The following is a 17,408-nucleotide window of genomic DNA, read 5'->3' as shown; positions in this document are numbered from 1 at the left end:
GTTGGCTAGTATTATGGTGAGAATTTTTGCATCCATGTTCATCAAGGATATTGGTCTGTAACTCTCATTTTTGATGAGGTCTTTGGTCTTGGGATCTAGGTAATGCTGGCATCATAAAATGAGTTTGGAAGTTTTCCTTCCATTTCTATTTTTTGGAACAGTTTCAGGAGAATAAGTATTAATTCTTCTTTAAATGTTTGGTAGAATTCCCCTGGGAAGTCATCTGGCCCTGGGCTCTTGTTTCTTGGGAGATTTTTGATGATGGCTTTAATCTCTTTACTGGTTATGGGTCTGTTCAGGTTTTCTGTTTCTTCCTGGTTCAGTTTTGGTAATTTATAGGTCTCTAGGAATGCATCCATTTCTCCAGATTGTCAAATTTGCTGGTGTATAGTTGCTCATCATATGTTCTTATAATTGTTTGTATTTCTTTGGTGCTGGTTGTGATCTCTCCACTTTCATTCATGATTTTATTAATTTGGGTCCTTTCTCTTTTGTTTTTGATAAGTCTGGCCAGGGCTTTATCAGTCTTGTTAATTCTTTCAAAGAGCCAGCTCCTAGTTTCATTGATCTGTTCTTCTGTTCTTTTGGTTTCTATTTCGTTGATTACTGCTCTGATCTTTATTATTTCTCTTCTGCTGTGTTTAGGCTTTCTTTGTTCTTCTTTCTCCAGCTCCTTTAGGTGTAGGGTTAGGTTGTGTTCTTGAGACCTTTCTTTTTCTTGAGAAAGGCTTGTATCACTTTCCTTTCAGGACCACCTTTGCTGTGTTCCAAAGCTTTTGAATAGTTGTGTTTTCATTTTCATTTGTTTTCTTGAATTTTTTAAATTCTTTAATTTCCTGGTTGACCCATTCATTCTTTAGTAGGATGCTCTCTAGCCTCCATATATTTGGGTTCTTTCCAACTTTCCTCTTGTGATTGAGTTCTAGCTTCAGAGCATTGTGGTCTGAAAATATGTAGGAACTGATCCCAATCCCAATCAGGTACCAGTTGGGACCTGATTTGTGACCCAGGATGTATCGTTCTGGAGAATGTTCCATGTATACTGGAGAAGAAAGTGTATTCTGTTGCTCTTGGATGGAATGTTCTGAAAACATCTGTGATGTCCATCTGGTCCAGTGTGTCATTTAAAAGCTTTATTTCCTCATTAATCTTTTGCTTAGATGATCTGTCCATTTCAGTGGGGGTGTGTGTTAAAGTCCCCATACTATTATTTTATTATTATTGATGTGTTTCTTTGATTTTGTTATTAATTGGTTTATATAATTGGCTGCTCCCATGATAGGGACGTAGATATTTACAATTGTTAGATCTTGTTGGATAGATTCTTTAAGTATGATAGTGTCCTTCCTCATGTCTTACAGTATTCAGATTTAAATAGAATTTTTCTGATATAAGGATTGCCACCCCAGTTTTCTTTTGATGTCCATTAGCATAATAAATTGTTTTTCATTCCCTCACTTTAAATCTGGAGGTGTCTTTGGGTCTAAAATGAGTTTCTTCTAGACAGCATATCGATGGGTCTTTTTTTTTTTTTTATCCATTCTGATACCCTGTGTCTTTTGATTGGGGCATTTAGCCCATTTGCATTCATGGTAACTATTGAGAGATATGAGTTTAGTACCATTATATTGCCTATAAGGAGACTGTTACTGTATATTGTCTCTGTTCCTTTCTGGTCTATTACTTTTAGGCTCTCTCTTTGCTAAGAGGACCCCTTTCAATATTTTCTGTAGGGCTGATTTGGTGTTTGCAAATTCTTTTAATTTTTGTTTGTCCTGGAAGCTTTTTCTCTCTCCTTCTATTTTCAATGACAGCCTAGCTTGATAAAGTATTCTTGGCTGCATATTTTTCTCATTTAGTGCTCTGAATATATCATGCCAGTCCTTTCTGGCCTGCCAGGTCTCTCTGGATAGGTCTGTTGCCAATCTAGTATTTCTACCATTGTATGTTACACACTTCTTGTCCAAGCTGCTTTCAGGATTTTCTCTTTGTCACTGAGACTTCAAAGTTCTAATAAGACGATGGGGTGTGGACCCATTTTTATTGATTTTGAAGGGGGTTCTCTGTGCCTCCTGGATTTAGATGCTTGTTCCCTTTGACGTTTTATGGAAATTTCCTACTATAATTTGCTCCAGTATGCCTTCTGCTCCCTCTCTCTTTCTTCTTAGTCTGGGATCCCAATTATTCTAATATTGTTTCATCTTATGGTATCACTTATCTCTCAGATTCAACCCTCGTGGTGTAGTTGTTTGTCTCTCTTTTGCTCAGCTTCTTTATTCTCCATCATTTGGTCTTCTATATCACTAATTTTTTCTTCTGTCTCATTTTTCCTAGCAGTAAGAGCCTCTATTTTTGGTTGCACCTCATTATTAGTTTTCTTGATTTCAGCTTGGCTAGATTTTAGTTCTTTTTACTTCTACAGAAAGGGATTTTATTTCTCCAGAAAGGGGTTCTCTAATATCTTCCATGCCTTTTTCGAGCCCAGCTAGAACTTTGAGAATCATCATTCTGAACTCTAGTTCTGACATATTACCAGTGTCCGTATTGATTAGGCCCCTAGCCACTGGTCCTGCCTCTTGTTTTTTTTTTTTGTTTGTTTGTTTGTTTTGTTTTTTTTTTTTTTTGTTTTTGTTTTGTGGTGAGTTTTTCTACCTTGTCATTTTATCCAGATAAGAATATATGAATGAGAGAGTAAAATCCTAAAAGGGTCACAAAGATCCCAGAAAAATATACGCTAACCAAGTCAGAAGAGAGCTAAAACCAGGGGGAGAAGAAAGGGAAAATAAATATGTATATGCGGGTGCATGCGCACACACACGCGTGTGTGTGTGTATGTATGTGTGTGTGTATATATATATAAAACAGAGCTATCCACTTGATTTTGGGTGTATTGTGGTCTCTTAGAAGAAACTACCTCCCAAAATTTTAAATAAGGAAAAACTTATATATATATACAAAAATAAGGGTAAACACGATGAAGGGATGGAATCTGACTGTAAAGGTGAACAGTTAAAAGGATTCTTAAAAAGGAATTGATAAGTTGGTTGGAAAAAGAAAAAAAAAAGAGAATATGATCAGGCTGAAGCTAGATTTAGGGTATATTTTGATCTATTAGAAGAAATTACATCCTGGTGTGTGTGCACCTAATCTCAGCTGGTCTGTCCGAGACCCCCTGAGCACCAACCCTAGTCCCCCATGTGGTCCCATTTCTGCTCCAACAAGATGAAAGAAACTATCATGAACCAGGAGAAACTCGCCAAACTGCAACCACAAGTGTGCATTGGTGGGAAAGGAACTGCTCGCCGAAAGAAGGTGGTTCATAGAACAGCTACAGCAGATGATAAAAACTCCAGTTCTCCTTAAAGAAGTTCAGGGTAAACAATATCTCTGGTATTGAAGAAGTGAATATGTTCACAAACCAAGGACCAGTGATCCACTTTAACAACCCCGAAGTTCAGGCATCGCTGGCAGCGAACACTTTCACCATTACAGGTGAAAGAAAGAAAAAGAAGCTGACAGAAATGCTACCCAGTATCTTAAACCAACTTGGTGCAGACAGTCTGACTAGTTTAAGAAGACTGGCTGAAGCTCTGCCCAAACAATCTGTGGATGGAAAAGCACCACTTGCTACCGGAGAGGATGATGATGATGAAGTTCCAGATCTTGTGGAGAATTTTGATGAAGCAAACTGAATTGAGTCAACTTCTGAAGAAGATAAAACTTAAAGAAGTTACTGGGAGCTGCTATTTTATATTATGACTGCTTTTTAAAATTTTGTTCATGGATCCGTTAAAATCTAGATCTTTAATATTTTTAAGCCCAAGCTCCTTGGACACTGTGGCTCTTTTCAATTTTTGCTTATACACAATTCATTCTTTGCAGCTTATTAAGCTGAAGAAGCCTGGGAATAAAGTTTGAAACAAGATTAATAAAGTTCTTTGCCTAGGAAAAAAAAAAAAGAAGAAATTATATCCCAAAATTTTAAGGAAAAAAACACCTGTATCTGTACAAAAAATAAGGTTAAATACAATGAAGGGATAAAATATAACAATGAAAAATTGAAAAGATTTTTTTATAAAGGTATTGATAAAATAGTTTAAAAGGGTTAAAATAGAGGAAAAATTTTTAAAAAATAGAATAAGAAAAAAATAAAATTAAAAAAATTTAACTTTGAAAGACAAAAGAATCATGGGAAAGAAGCCATGAATTCTATGTGCTGTGCTCCCCTAGCTCTGGAGTTCCGCAGTTCTCCGATAGGCGAGCTTGGTCTCGGCCGGATGTTCCTGCTGATCTTCTGGGGGAGGGGCCTGTGGCCGCGATCGCCAGTGTCTCTGCCCGCGTTGGAACTGGGCCGGCCTTGCCAGGGGCGGGGCTAAGTCATCCGCTCGCCTTCGCGCTGGAGCTTTTGTGCCCCGAGCGCTCTCCGTAGCGCAGGGGAGGTCGGGAAGGAAGATGGCGGCGCCCAGTCTCCGGCCCGGAGGAGCGGAGAGCTCGGGGTCCCGCTCCTCATGCGCCCTCGGAGAAGAGCCGGCGGTCGCTCCCGGCTCCCTGGTCTCCGGCCGCGCTCCGAGCTCACCCGGCGTGTGCCCGAGTGTTTCTGTCTCTGGCGCACGGCCCCTTTTGGAGTCTCCAACCCCAGCAGATTCTTGCCGTGCACTCCTGTAGCACTCCTGGCAGAGGAAGGAGGGGTCTCCATGGATCTGCCGCTTGTGTGGTCCCTGCTCGAAGAGCAGTGACCCGCTCCCGATCCCGTGCATCGGATCACGGTTTAAGGTAACCCTGATCTGAGACACCCCCCCCCCCCCGCTTCGGCTCTGTGTCTGCTGTTGGTTTCCCCACACTGATACCTGGGGGCTCTGCCACTCAGCCACCCCCTGGTTTTCTGTGATCCCAGGGACCTGAGAGCACACTGTCCCCATGAGGGCTCCACCCCCGACCCCCGCTCTGCCTCTGGAGTGACGACCCTCAGTGGGGCAGCCTTCTGCAGCTCTGATGTGCTGCGCTGCTCCGCTGCTTGGCCGGTAGCTGGCTCCCCCTCCTGCGGTCTCTCTTCCCGTGCCTTGCCTCGCGTCCTGCCTTCCTGAAAGTGTTCACTTTTCTGTTCCTAGAATGGCTGCTCCTCTTCTCTTCGATGTCCTGGGAACAGTGGCCTCCGACACTGCTCCCCTCTCCTGGGAACGGAGGCCCAAGGACATTCCCCTCCTCGCTGCTGCCACCGTCTCTAGCCACCCCCAGAATAAAATCTTACTTTCATCTATTTCAAGTTAATTTTTGCGAGCGTTGAATGAGAGGAGTCCAGTTTCAGAAACCAGTCCTGTCACTGCCCTGGATGTCGGCCAGTCCCATAAACGTGTAGTGGTTCCTCAGTCTGATCTTCATCTCCCTGGTGCTGCATGATGTGGACCGTTTTTCACATGCTTATTTGTCATCTGTATCTCTCCTGTTATGAGGTGTCTGGCAACATCTTTGGCCCGTTTTTAAATTGGCTTCTTGCCTTATCACTGTGTTATAAGAGTTTTTCTCTTTTGGATCATGGCACCGCAGCAGACATGGTTTGTCTTCTCAATCTCTTGACCGTGCCTTTCCCAGAACCAAGGTTTCTAGTTTGAATCAAGCCCACATTATGGATGTATTCCTTCATGGGTTGTGACTTTGGGGTCAGAGCTCAAGAGTCATCGCCTTGCCAATGGTCACCTGGGTTTTCTCCTGAGTCATCTTCTGGAAACCTTAGAATTTCGCACTTGAGGCCATAGTTCTATCCTGAGTTGATTCTGTGTCTGGATTCAGCTTGTTTCTCTGCGAGGATGTCCAGTTGTTCTAGCACCATTTGCTGAAAAAAGACAGTCCTTGCTCCATTGTTTCCTGTTGTGTTGGAGATGAGTTGACAGTGTTTATATGGGTCTATTTCTGGGCTCTGTACCGTGTCCATCGATCTCCGTGTATGTTCTCACCAATGCCACGCTGTGTTCACAGGTTGAAGTCAGGTACCATCAGTCCTATAATCCTATTCTGTGCCTTTTTTCTTTTTAAAAGACTTTATTTATCTGAGAGAGAGAGAGAGAGAGAGCACGCACATGAGCGGGAGAGGCAGAGGGAGAGGGAGAATCCCAGCACTGCCCGGTGAGCCGGGAGCCCATGTGGGGCTCGATCTCACGACCCTGAGATCATGACCGGAGCTGAAGCCAAGAGTTGGATGCTTAACTGACTGAGCCACCCGGGTGCCCCTTAGTCTATTCCTTTAATATCGTGTTGACTGTTGTGGGGTTTTGCTTCTCTGTATAACCTTTAGATTCACTTTGTTAATGTTTACAAAGGAACCTGCTGGGATTTCCCTGGGATTGTGCCGATGCATAGATCAGTTCGGGAAGAACTGACACCTTGACGATGTTGAGTCTCACTGTTCATGACACGGAATACCTATCTAGTTCTTTGATTTCATTTATCAGAGTTTTATAATTTTTCTCATATAGAGCTTGTCATACTTTGTTAGATTTATACCTAAATATTCCATTTTGGGGTTGTAATGTAAATGGTATTGTGTTCCAAATTCCCCTCGTTAAAGGGAGTCATTAAATGAAACGTGGAAGAAGAAAGTGAGCAGAGGTGGACAGACAGGTGTGCTGTGCCCAGCGTGGGGGCCGTTTGGGCAGGTGGATGGCGCCGACCCGGGGTCTGCTCGTCCCGGCCCAGCCGCTGCTGAAGTGCTCTGAGCGCGCTCGTGTGGTCGGCACCACCCGAACCGCTTCCTCGGCTCACTGACCGGCTCACTGACCGGCTCACTGACCGGCTCACTCACCCGCCGCTCCCGACCCCCTCCCTCCCAGCTCTGCCTCAGGACGGGAGCTCCGTGCTCTGTCCGGCTCCAGTTCCAGCTCCGCCTCCTCCGCTCCCTCCTCCCTCCCCGCTCCTTGTGTGCCTTTCACTCCCTCCTCCCTATTCCCCTCCCCTCCCCCTCCACTCCTTCTGTTCCTCTCCCTTCTACCCCTCTTCCCTCCCCCACTGCCCCATCCCCCTCCACTGCTCCGTCTTTCCTCTCCCTTCCCTCCCCTTCCCTCCCCTTCCTTTATTTTTTTTTTTTTTAAGATTTTATTTACTTATTTGACAGAGATCACAAGTAGGCACAGAAGCAGGCAGAGAGAAAGGAAGGGAAGCAGGCTCCCTGCTGAGCAGAGAGCCCGATGCGGGGCTCGATCCCAGGACCCTGAGATCATGACCTGAGCCGAGGGCAGCGGCTTCACCCACGGAGCCCCCAGGCGCCCCTTCCTGTTCCCTCACAGCCCCTCCCTCTTCCCCTCCCTGCTCTGCCCCCTCCTCCCTCCCTCTTCCCTCTCCCCCACGACAAACCCAGGCCCCCCCCACACACGCCAGGGCTGCCGCCTTCCCCCTCAATGGACTTTCCTTTCTGTCTCTTGCCCAAGAGATGCCCTCCAGTGACACATGTAAGATGCCACCCACCAAAGGCGTGGCGAGAGTGGCTCGGGAGGGGGAGAGAGAGACAGGGAGGAAGGAGGAGAGAGATGCGGGGGTGGGGGGGCTCTTAAAGCTTCTGGTCGGGAGCGACGCACGTAACCCCCTCCCATGCTTCTTTGGCCCAAGGAGGGTCCCTGGGCACGCCTGAGTCCGGCAGGGTTGGGGTGCAGGATCCTGTCCCGGGGGAGAAGCTGATCAAGCCAGTGCGGCCCGGCCCAGTCCCTGTCCTAAAGAGTGCCCTGATCCTCTCAGGGAAAGATCTGGTTCTTTCCTCGTGTGGACGTTGAATTTACGAACCCCCGGTGCACAGCCCAGTAGATTTTCACAAGGGAGGACGTGGGGGCCTGTACTCGGGTAGGGAAGCGAGGTTGTCAGCAGAGCAGGGGACCCTGCCGGCCCCCCCAGCCTAGGACAGCGTCCCCCTGCCTGGCCCTCCCGAGGGCCGAAAGCCAGCAGGTGCAGCCTCCCACAGAAGCAGCGGCTCCGTGTGTCTGGCAGGAGTCCTTGAAAGCACAGGTTAGGACTGTGGAAGGCCTGGGGGATGGAGCTGTTCCGAAAGAGAAGGGGGCCTGGAGTCCTATCGGGAAGGGCGGTCTGCTCCAAGCCAAAGCACCCGAACTCTGCCCTCCTCGCTGGGGATTGTGTCCCGCTTTGTCCGGGAGCAGTCAGTCCACCAGAAAAGCCCATCAGAGGCGGAAGGAGATGAAAGGCGCTCGCTGGTACCCTGTGGGCATTTCAAACGGCCCCGGGGAGAAGCAGCGAGAGTCCACTCACATTAAAACCCGGCACATGCTGGATACTCAGCGGCCCTGTGTCGGCAGTTTGGGCTGTTTCTATGGAAACACGCAGCCCTTGCGCTAAACGCCGCAGCTCCGAGGTCTATGGGCCTCTGTCCCAGCTGTGGGCCCGTCCACATGCCTCGGACACTCCTTGGGGGCGGGGGTCCTGCTGGGGGAGGGGGCGTCAGCTGAAGGCCCGTTCGTGCTGGGAAGCACGTCTGCTTGGGGCCTCCTGTGCTCACCTCGTCCGAGGTTCCTTCGTGTCTTTGCAGGGAAAAGGAACAGACTTCACAGTGCCCGCCTCCGGGGGAGCTCAGGGTCTGCCCCAGTTCTCTTTCCGCCACCAAGAAGAGCCCCAGATTTCAGCGGACAGTGGCGAGCTCGGACAGGGTGCGACCAGAGACTGGAAAGAGAAATCCAGGCCCTGGGCTGCCTGTTGAGCAGCGCAGGCCTGAGTAATCCCTCTGAGCTGTCTGCAGCGACCATAGAGGCTGGGGGTCCACTGCGGGGGCCGCCCTGGCCTCCCCCAGCTTGTGGGGGTGGCGGAGTCAGCCCAGGGAAGGGAGGTGGCCGTGCAGGTGCCTGTGATTGCGACAGAGGCGGGTCCTTCAGAGGGAAGCTGGGGCGACTCTGTAGCAACAGGTGAGATGTGGAAGGGCGCCGGCCCCTCACTGGGCCGTCTCAGGCTCTGCAGGTGCCCCGGGGAGGGGTCTGTGCTGAGCGGGTTTGTGCACAGAGAGACCCACGTCTTTCCTGCAGTGTGGCCCTTACGGGCACCTGATGCTCGGCTGAGAAAGGGGGCCTGGGCCAGGCTGCAGGAAAGGCTGTCTTTGTGGCTGAGAGACGTTCTGGTCTCACGTGTCATTCAGCAGCTCTGGGGACCCGGAGAAATAGCCACTCTGGGTGACAGCTCCTGGAAAGGGGCAGAGACGGCAGACTCGGAGTCAGGGGGACCTGGGTTCCGGTCTCTGCCCCACTGCGTTCGGAATGACCGATACTTCTTCAGACGTTACAGACCTTGAGTATGCTGCCTGCACCTTTGTCCTCAGAGGGGCGTGTGACAGGACACATGACAAGCTACTCGAGGTCCCCGCTCATCAGGGGGACACACAGGACCGTCACCAGGCTCCACAGCCATGGGAGTGTCCTTGTCAGGACCCGGAGGCCGCGGGTGTCGGCGAGGCCGTGGGAGCTGGAAGCCGCGTTGCACGTTGCTGGGGGCCGTGGGAGACGGTGCGTCCGCCAGGGAAACGGGGAAGTCACGGAAAGACTCAAACACGGAAATACGGAAATTCCGTGTGAACCGGCGGCTCCCCGCCAGGGCTTTGCCCGAGGGCGCTGAGAGCAGGGGTTCATGAGGTACTTGTCCTCCGTGTGCAGAGCGACTGCGAGGCGGAAAGGACCCCAGCGTGACCTCTACCGGCGTCAGCCGCCCCGGGGGACCCCTCGGCCATGTGCGCCTGGGCCTGGGCGGCGGGGTGAGTCTGCTGGTGGGGTCCCTCCCTGACTCCGGCTCTCCCTGGGGGGCCAGCCTCCGCCCCTGGAAAGCAGCCAAGCCCCGGGTCTGGAGATCTGGACTTTGCAAAATTAAATTCCTCTGCGGGCCAGAGGCTTTTCACTCAAACAGCAATCTCATAAGTGCTCATTTTGGGATCTGAACAAGTACTTCCTTCACGGAAGCCCGTGGATGTGGTGTGAAGGGAAGAAAAATTATTGCGTTTCTGGGCTCCTTTTGCCAAAGGCACTAAACCCCATTTCTGACGCGTTTTCCGCGGGCAGATTTATTTTTACTCTCCCTCTCTATTGCTGGTCTCCGTGGAGCCAGGGCCGTGTGAGGGGAGAGGGGTTCTGATTTTCCGCCGCGTGGCTCTTCAACGTGGGGCAACGGCGCAGAGTCTGGACCGGAGTCACGCACTCAGATGGCGGGGGCCATCGGGAGACCCGGGGGAGGCGTCCAGGCAGGCCGTGGGGACCGGAGATCGTGCGTCTCTTGCAGGGGTCGCCAATCATTACCAGGTGGACAGAGCCCAGCTCCGCCAAGACCCCGACTGTGGGAGCATCCATGTGTCCCCCTTCTCAGGTGAGAGCTCGTGCGGCCCCAGGACGCCCTCCACGGCCCTCCAGATCCACGCACCACGGCACTCATCCTGTGCACCCCACACGGTGACCTGGGGGCCCTGTCGCCTGGGCTCCCGGCCTCCTGCCTCGTGTTCAGGGTCCACCAGTGGGAAGGAGACGGGGTGGGTGCAGAGAGGCTGGGGTCCTCCCTACTGGGGACTGCGTCCGGGCCAGGAACTGGGATCGCCTGCGGGGCTGCAGTGCCTGGAGACCCCCAGCCCACTCTGTTAAGCCCCTGCAGGACCAGCAGCACCGTCCCCTCCCGGCCCTGCAGGCCAGCGGTGGAAACCGCTCCCCCGCGGCCCCTCTCCACTTTTCCCACCTCCTGGGCTGCGACCTCCCTAAGGAGCCCCTCTTGCACGGGTGTTGTTCAAGCCTCCGCGTGTTTCCTGTAGCACCTGGATGGCAGAGCCGGGGATTAAACCAAGAAAAGGAGGGGCGCCTGGGTGGCTCAGTGGGTTAAAGCCTCTGCCTTCAGCTCAGGTCATGATCTCAGGGTTCTGGGATCGAGCCCCGCATCGGGCTCTCTGCCGACAGGGAGCCTGCTTCCTCCTCTCTCTCTCTCTGCCTGCTTGTGATCTCTGTCAGATAAATAAATAAAAATCTTCAAAAAAAAAAAAAAAACCCAAGAAAAGGAGAGCATCAGGAGGACCTCCCTCGTGACAGAGAATTACCCTGCCCCTCCATCGGAGGAGCCATCTGTGCGGCATCTGACTTTGGCCCTGACCCAGCGCTGGGGACCAGATCACAAGGTCGGACCGTGTCCTCCTCTCATGCCCTTGCGGTCATCCTGTGACCCTGCGCCGGCCTCTCTGCGGGCTGGCCGTGGTCCGCTGAGGCGGGCGGCGTGCAGAGGGTGGGGGGCGCATCTGGCCCTGGAGTTCCCGGGAGCCAGGTCTCCTAGGGTTATTGCTCGGGAGCGTAGCCCACCTGTTGGTCCCCGAGGAGAAAGGAGGCTCAGGTATGGCTGCTGGTCCACGACTCGGGCTTCCAGCAGGGCCGTGAGCCTGGGGTGGGGCAGTGGCCGACAGGCGCTGGGACTCCTGCTGGGACACACTGACAGGCCAGTGGCTGCCCGTGGCCTCCTGTGCGGGGATGTGGCCCCGCCCACCAAAGTAGCAGGCAGGTCCCGGCTCTGGGGAGCCGTGGGAGACCTGGTCGGTGCACGGGCGGCTGGGGGCCCCTCCTGGGCTTGTTCTCACCCCCATCCTGGGTCAGGCCCGTGGTCCAGAGTGGGAGGAGCTCTCCGTCCCCGTCCGGAGCTCATGTGTGGCTTTGCTGCTCGTCCAAGGGACAGACTCCCCGGGTGAGGAGGAGCAGAGCCATGAAGGAGCAGCGACGGCAGCAGGAAGCCTGTGGGGGGGTCGCAGGCCTCCGGAAGCCCCCCCCGGCAGCAGTTTGCTCCGCGAGGGGCAGTTTCCCGCACAGCGATGCCCCACGAGGACTCGAAACAAAATCGGGCCACGATACACACAGAGTTCTTGCTTTAATGCCACACTGGGCCACGGGCACAGTCCCTGCAACTCTGGGTCCCCACGGTGTTCTAAGACCGTTTCCACTGTGCGGACGCCTCCAGGCTTCAAGTCGCTGCTGTCTCCCGGACACTGGCCGTGTCGTCCGCGGGCTTCTGCCCCGTGCGCTGTCGCCGCCGACCCCTGCGCGCACGTCCCGGGCACAGAGCTTGGTGAGGACTGCACACCCCAGCATTTTAAACCAAATAGCCCGTGTCCTGTCATTTCACTCCTGAGTACGTCTGCGTGTGTCGTGATACATGTTCTCACCGTCCCGAAACGCTGCTCTTCGTCATACTTTATTAAGCCAACAGGAGCTCCGTAATTGCATGCCGGTCGTGCTCAAACTCCGGGCCTAAAAAGCTGTATTTTAATAGCAGGTTCACTGGACCCCAGGTTGAAACAAATTCTACATACTGTGTCAGCGCTGCGTCCCCATGTCCCTCCCCCACTCGTGGGCCCCCCACCCTCCTGTCCATGAGGGCACGGAGTCACCTGGGTCTCTGTCCGAATGCCCCGCAATCTGAGTTTAGCCGAATCGCGACTTTGGAGGCCATCATGGGCTCTGCGGGGTCCCACCGTGCTGCAGCTGGACGTCAGCTCTGACTGCCGAGGAGGTTCACGTCTGATTCTGTGAACGCGTCCTAGCGAAGCCGTGTTCGTTGTACCGCGACACACCGGGAACCGCGTCTTGGCTGTCCGGCGGGTGCCTATGAGGCTGAGACCCGCCGGTGATTTTGGGCACGGGTGGTCTGCCCCCGTGAGTGTCCGCTGTCACTTCCGCCCGTGGCACCGATACGGTTGAACGGAACCGGCTTTTCCAGCAGGTGCCGAATCTCCCGGTTCTCCCATCGTCTCTGAAATCGTCTCCCGAGTTCTTCTCTTCGGGAGAGCGGCTCCACGTTCACGAGGACGCGGAGTTACCAGGACTCAATTGACGGCGACTCGTGCTGCAGAGGCGGGGTAGATGGTGGCGTTTCCTTCATCGGTTTCCAGGGTGATGGCGGGCCCCGCAGCCGCTCCAGCGGAGCACGGGTTCCCGCGCGTGGTTTGCTCGGTCAGCCTACGCCGTTGTCCGCTCCTGCTTCGGTTTTAATCGAGCTGAGATTCTCGTCGCATGAAATGAAGCCGTTTAATGTGTGCAGGTCGGAGGCGCTCGGGACATTCGCACCGCGCGCTGCCGTGGGCTCCGCGCATCCTCGCCGCCCTCCCCGGCCCTCCGACCCCGCCGCTCCCGGGCGGTTTCCGACTCCCCATCTCCGCGTTCGCGCTCTCCGGCCCTCGCGGAAACGGAGCGCTGCGGGAGCCGGTCTCCGCGTCTGACGTCTCTCCAGGATGACGCGTTCCGGTTTCGTCCTGTCGCGTGCACGAGCGCTCCATTTTTTTCAAGTTTTGCTTTTTTAAAGATTTTGTTTATTTATTTGACCGAGAGCTAGAGAGCACACAAGTAGGCAGCGCGGCAGGCAGAGGGAGACGCAGACTCCCCACCGAGCAGGGAGCCTGATGCGGGGCTCGATCCCGGGACTCTGGGATCACGACGTGAGCTGGAGGCAGACCGTCAACCGACGGAGCCCCCAGGTCGCGCCCCTCGATTCAGTTCATCGCTCCGCAGGGTCCCATCGTATGGACAGATGACTTGCGTCCAGTCGCTGGGTGACAGACGTTGGCCGTTGGGCATGTGTTGCCGTGAGCATTCACGTCCAAGTATCCGCGGGGCTGCCGGGTCGTGTGGTAATTCTCCGTTTGGCTTCTGGAGGAAATGCGCGGCGGTTTTGCACCATGGCCGCGCCGTCCTCCATTCCTGCTGGCAGCATCCGAGGTCCCGCTTCATTCGCACCTTTGCCCTCACTGTTCCTCTCTGTTGTCAGAAAGCAGCCCCTCGGCCGTCGTCCTGGGCGTGCGGCAGGACGCCGCTCTTGCCTGGCTTCCCTGTCCTGATGGCTGCTGGCACTGAGCTTCTGCAGAGAAATGTCCCTTCGAGTCACTGGCCCAGTGTTTAATCGGGCTGTTCTTCGGTTGTTGAGACGTAAGAGTTCTTGGTGTACTCGGGACACTCGGCCCCGTTCAGATTCAGGATTTGTGTGCACTACCGCCGGCGTCCGCCGTAGTGTCTCGTAACGCGCAGGAGTTCTCGGTTTCGTGGAAGGCCAGTTTAGTTTTTTCTCTTACTGCTTGGGCTTTTGGTGTCCTAAGAATTCATTTTCAAATCTGAGTCCCAAAGCTTGACCCCTAGGTTTTCTCCAGGGGAGTATGTGGCTTGGCTCTTGAATTTAGGTCTCTGGTCCATTTTGGTTGATTTCTGCATGTGGGAAGGGGCTCCGGCTTCATTCTTACATGTGGTTATCCGGTTGTCCTGCCCCGTTTGTTGAAGACACTGTTGTTGTCCTGTAGGACGGACCTGGATCCTTTGTCAGGAATCTACTGATCGCCGCCGCCGCGGCTCCATTTCCGGACTCTCCGTCCTCCCTCATTCGTCCGTCCTGGCGCTGCTGCCCCCTCGTGCTCACCACGGTTGTGTAAGGTGCGCAGTGGGGAAGGTGCGTCTCCCGACCGACAGAGCTGGGTGTCACGACTGTTTTGCTCCTTGTGGTACCGGCGGCTCCGCGTGTGTTTTAGGATGTGGTTTGCCATTTTGGCCATAAAAATGCCTTCAGGATTTTAGTGAAGCTGGCATTGGATCTGCGGGTTGCTTTGGGTAGTTGTGACTTAGCATGAACTCTTCAGTCCGTGAACACAGGCTGTATTTGCGTCTAGTTAGGTCTTTCGGATTCCTCCCCCTCGGGCTTTGTATTTCAGCCTACAAATCTCGCAGCCCCTTGATGAGGGGTATTCCCGTGTGTTTTATGATTGGACGGTATTGTGCATGAAATAATGTTCCTGATGTTTAAATAACCTGTGACTAGTATATGAAAATACAGCTGATTTGGGGGTGTGGTCTTGCATCCTGCAAGTGCTAAATTCCTTCATTAACTCTGTGTGTGTGTGTGTGTGTGTGTGTGTGTGTGTGTGTTCTTTAGGAGTTTCTAGACATAAGACCAAGTCATCTGTAAGTAGAAAAAACTTTCCTTCTTCATTTCCAATTTGTATCATTTTTTTTTTTTTTTAAGATTATTTCTGTGTTTATTTGACACAGAGAGAGAACAAGGAGGGGGAGCAGCAGAGGGAGAAGCGGACCCCCCGCCGAGCGGGGGGCCTGGTGGGAGCTCGATCCCGGGTCCCTGAGGTCACGACCTGGGCCACCATGAGATCATAGCCAGCTGAGCCGCCCAGGAGCCCCTCCAATTTGTATCTTTTTAATTGCTTTTTCTTCTCTATTTTTTTTTTTCTGATCAGCGATTCCAGTACAGTGTCCCAGTACAGTGTCGCATAGAAGTGGCGTAAACAGACATCCTTGTCTTGTTCCTGAACTTAGGGGAAAACGTTTAGATTTTAACCACGGAGTATGCTATTGAGTAAGGTGGTAGCCGTAGTTTAAAAAAACTGATATTTTTCATTGTGGTTAAATACACATACCATAAAATTTGCCATCTTAGTAATTTTTAAAAAGATTTATATTTATTGGGAAGCCTGGGTGACTGATGTTAGCGTCTGCCTTCGGCTCAGGTCTTGACCCCAGGGCCCTGGAATCGGGCCCCTCATAGGGCTCCCTGCTCAGCGGGGAGCCTGCTTCTCCCGCCGCCCGCCGCTCACCCGGCTTGTGCTCTTTCTCTGACAAATACATAAGAAGATCGGCCATTGGACATGCGTCACTCGACATGTGTATGTGTTGAGAAATGTCCACCACAAGAGCGCGAGCCTGCACAGCCTGCGATCACCCGTCTGCTGCCGCTGTTACGGGGAGAGCCGTGGAGCTCCACCATCACGGCCACTTTCAGGGACACAGCACAGGACTGTCCCCTTTAGTCCCGTGCTGGGCATCAGCTCTCGGGGGTGTCCTCTTCTTACAGCCGAGAGTTGCTGCCTCTGATCCATGTCTCCGCATTCGTCTCACCGGCAGACCCCGGCAGCCAGCGTTGGGCTCTGTGTTCGGACGAGTTTGATGTCTACGATTCTGCGGGTGAGGGAGGTCACAGCGCATCTGCCTTTCTCTGACTGACTTCACTGAGCGTCACGTCCCGGGTCTGTCCGTCGTGTCACAAATGGCAAGATTCCCTTTGTCCTCGCCGCATGACCCTCCGCTGTGCGCGCGGACCACATCAGCTTCCTCGTGCACGCGCCTGTCGGTGCCTACGTTGTGTCTTGTACCTGTCGTGCCTTGTACCTGTCGGTACTGACTTCTCATCAGACATGTGGTTACAGCATTTCCTTCCATGCTGTATGCGGCCCTTTCCTCTGTCGATGGTTCCTTGTGCTGTGCAGAGCTGTTTAGCTTGCTGTGGCCCCACTCCTTGGTGATTGTTTTGTCGAGTGTGTTTTGGTATTGTTCCAAAAATCGGTGCCAACACCTGTGTCAAGCAGCTTTTCTCTTGTTTTCTGTGAAGAGTGTTAGGGTTTCAGATGTGACATGGAAGTCCTACGTCCCCTCTAGGTAACTTTTGTGAGCGCGGCAAGACCGGGTCCGGTGTCATTCTTCTGCGTGTGGGCGTTCTTTCCTAGCTCCTTGAGGTCGAGGGTTGGGTTATTTGTGATCTTTCTTTTTTTAAATGGAGGGTTTTGTATCTGTAAAACTCCTGCTCAGCATTGCTGTTCCACACGTTTTGATACATTGTGTTTTCAGTTTTGTTCAGTGTCTTTTTCACTTCCTGTTGGATTTCATTGTTGTTTCATTCCCAAGTATTTGTGAGTCCTCCGGTTTGCCTTTTGTTGCTGATGTCCAGATCCCCGCCACCGTGGTTAGGATTTCAGTCTTACTCTGTGACCTGACATATGATCCCGGGAGCTCCTCAAGGAGCAGGGAGCCCGGTGCAGGACTTGATCCCAGGAGCCTGAGGTCATGACTTGAGCCCAAGGCAGACACGTCACTGACGGAGCCCCTCAGGCGCCCCTTAATCCGTTTACTTTCAGCACAGTTACTGATAGGTTAGGATTTACTGTTCTGTTAATTATTTCCTGGGTGTTAGGAGTTTCTTCATCACTTTTCCCCTCTTCCTGTCTTCTCTTCTTTTGTGAGTTGGTAATTTTCTGTAATGGCATATATTGATTCCCTTTTTACTTTGTTTTGGAAGAAGAATTCTTTTTTCAAGTAGGCTCCACACCAGCACGGGCTTCAACCCCTGACCCTGAGATCAAGACCTCAGCAGTGATGGAGAGTCGGGTCCCTAAGTGATCGAGCCGTCCGGGCGCTCTCCCTGCTCTCTGTCGCGTGCGCAGCTGCTCGTGCGGTTTCTGTGTTGTGGGTCCCCTGGAGCGGACTCGACAGCTCTTGCCGATGTGAGAGTCTGTCCCGTGTGGATACCAACGTGGGTTGTACATGAAACTCTGCCTTAGCATCCCCCCCCCCCCCCGCAGACATTCTGGTCCATGTCCCGTTTTTTAATCTTTTTGTGTTGTGTGTCCACTGACACATTGTTGTGGCCGTAGCTGTGTGTAA

At 52.6% G+C, this 17,408-nt stretch overlaps 1 pseudogene; it reads left to right on the top strand.

The window, feature by feature from the left end:
- Nucleotides 1-3,127: 3,127 nt before the first annotated feature.
- Nucleotides 3,128-3,781, top strand: LOC131811413 (transcription factor BTF3-like; annotated as a pseudogene).
- Nucleotides 3,782-17,408: the final 13,627 nt, after the last annotated feature.

The sequence above is a fragment of the Mustela lutreola genome, chromosome 11 (genome assembly GCF_030435805.1).
Source record: "Mustela lutreola isolate mMusLut2 chromosome 11, mMusLut2.pri, whole genome shotgun sequence".
Taxonomy (NCBI): Eukaryota; Metazoa; Chordata; class Mammalia; order Carnivora; family Mustelidae; genus Mustela; species Mustela lutreola.
Note: the sequence above shows the minus strand (reverse complement) of the source record. Positions and strands in the feature narration are given on the sequence as shown.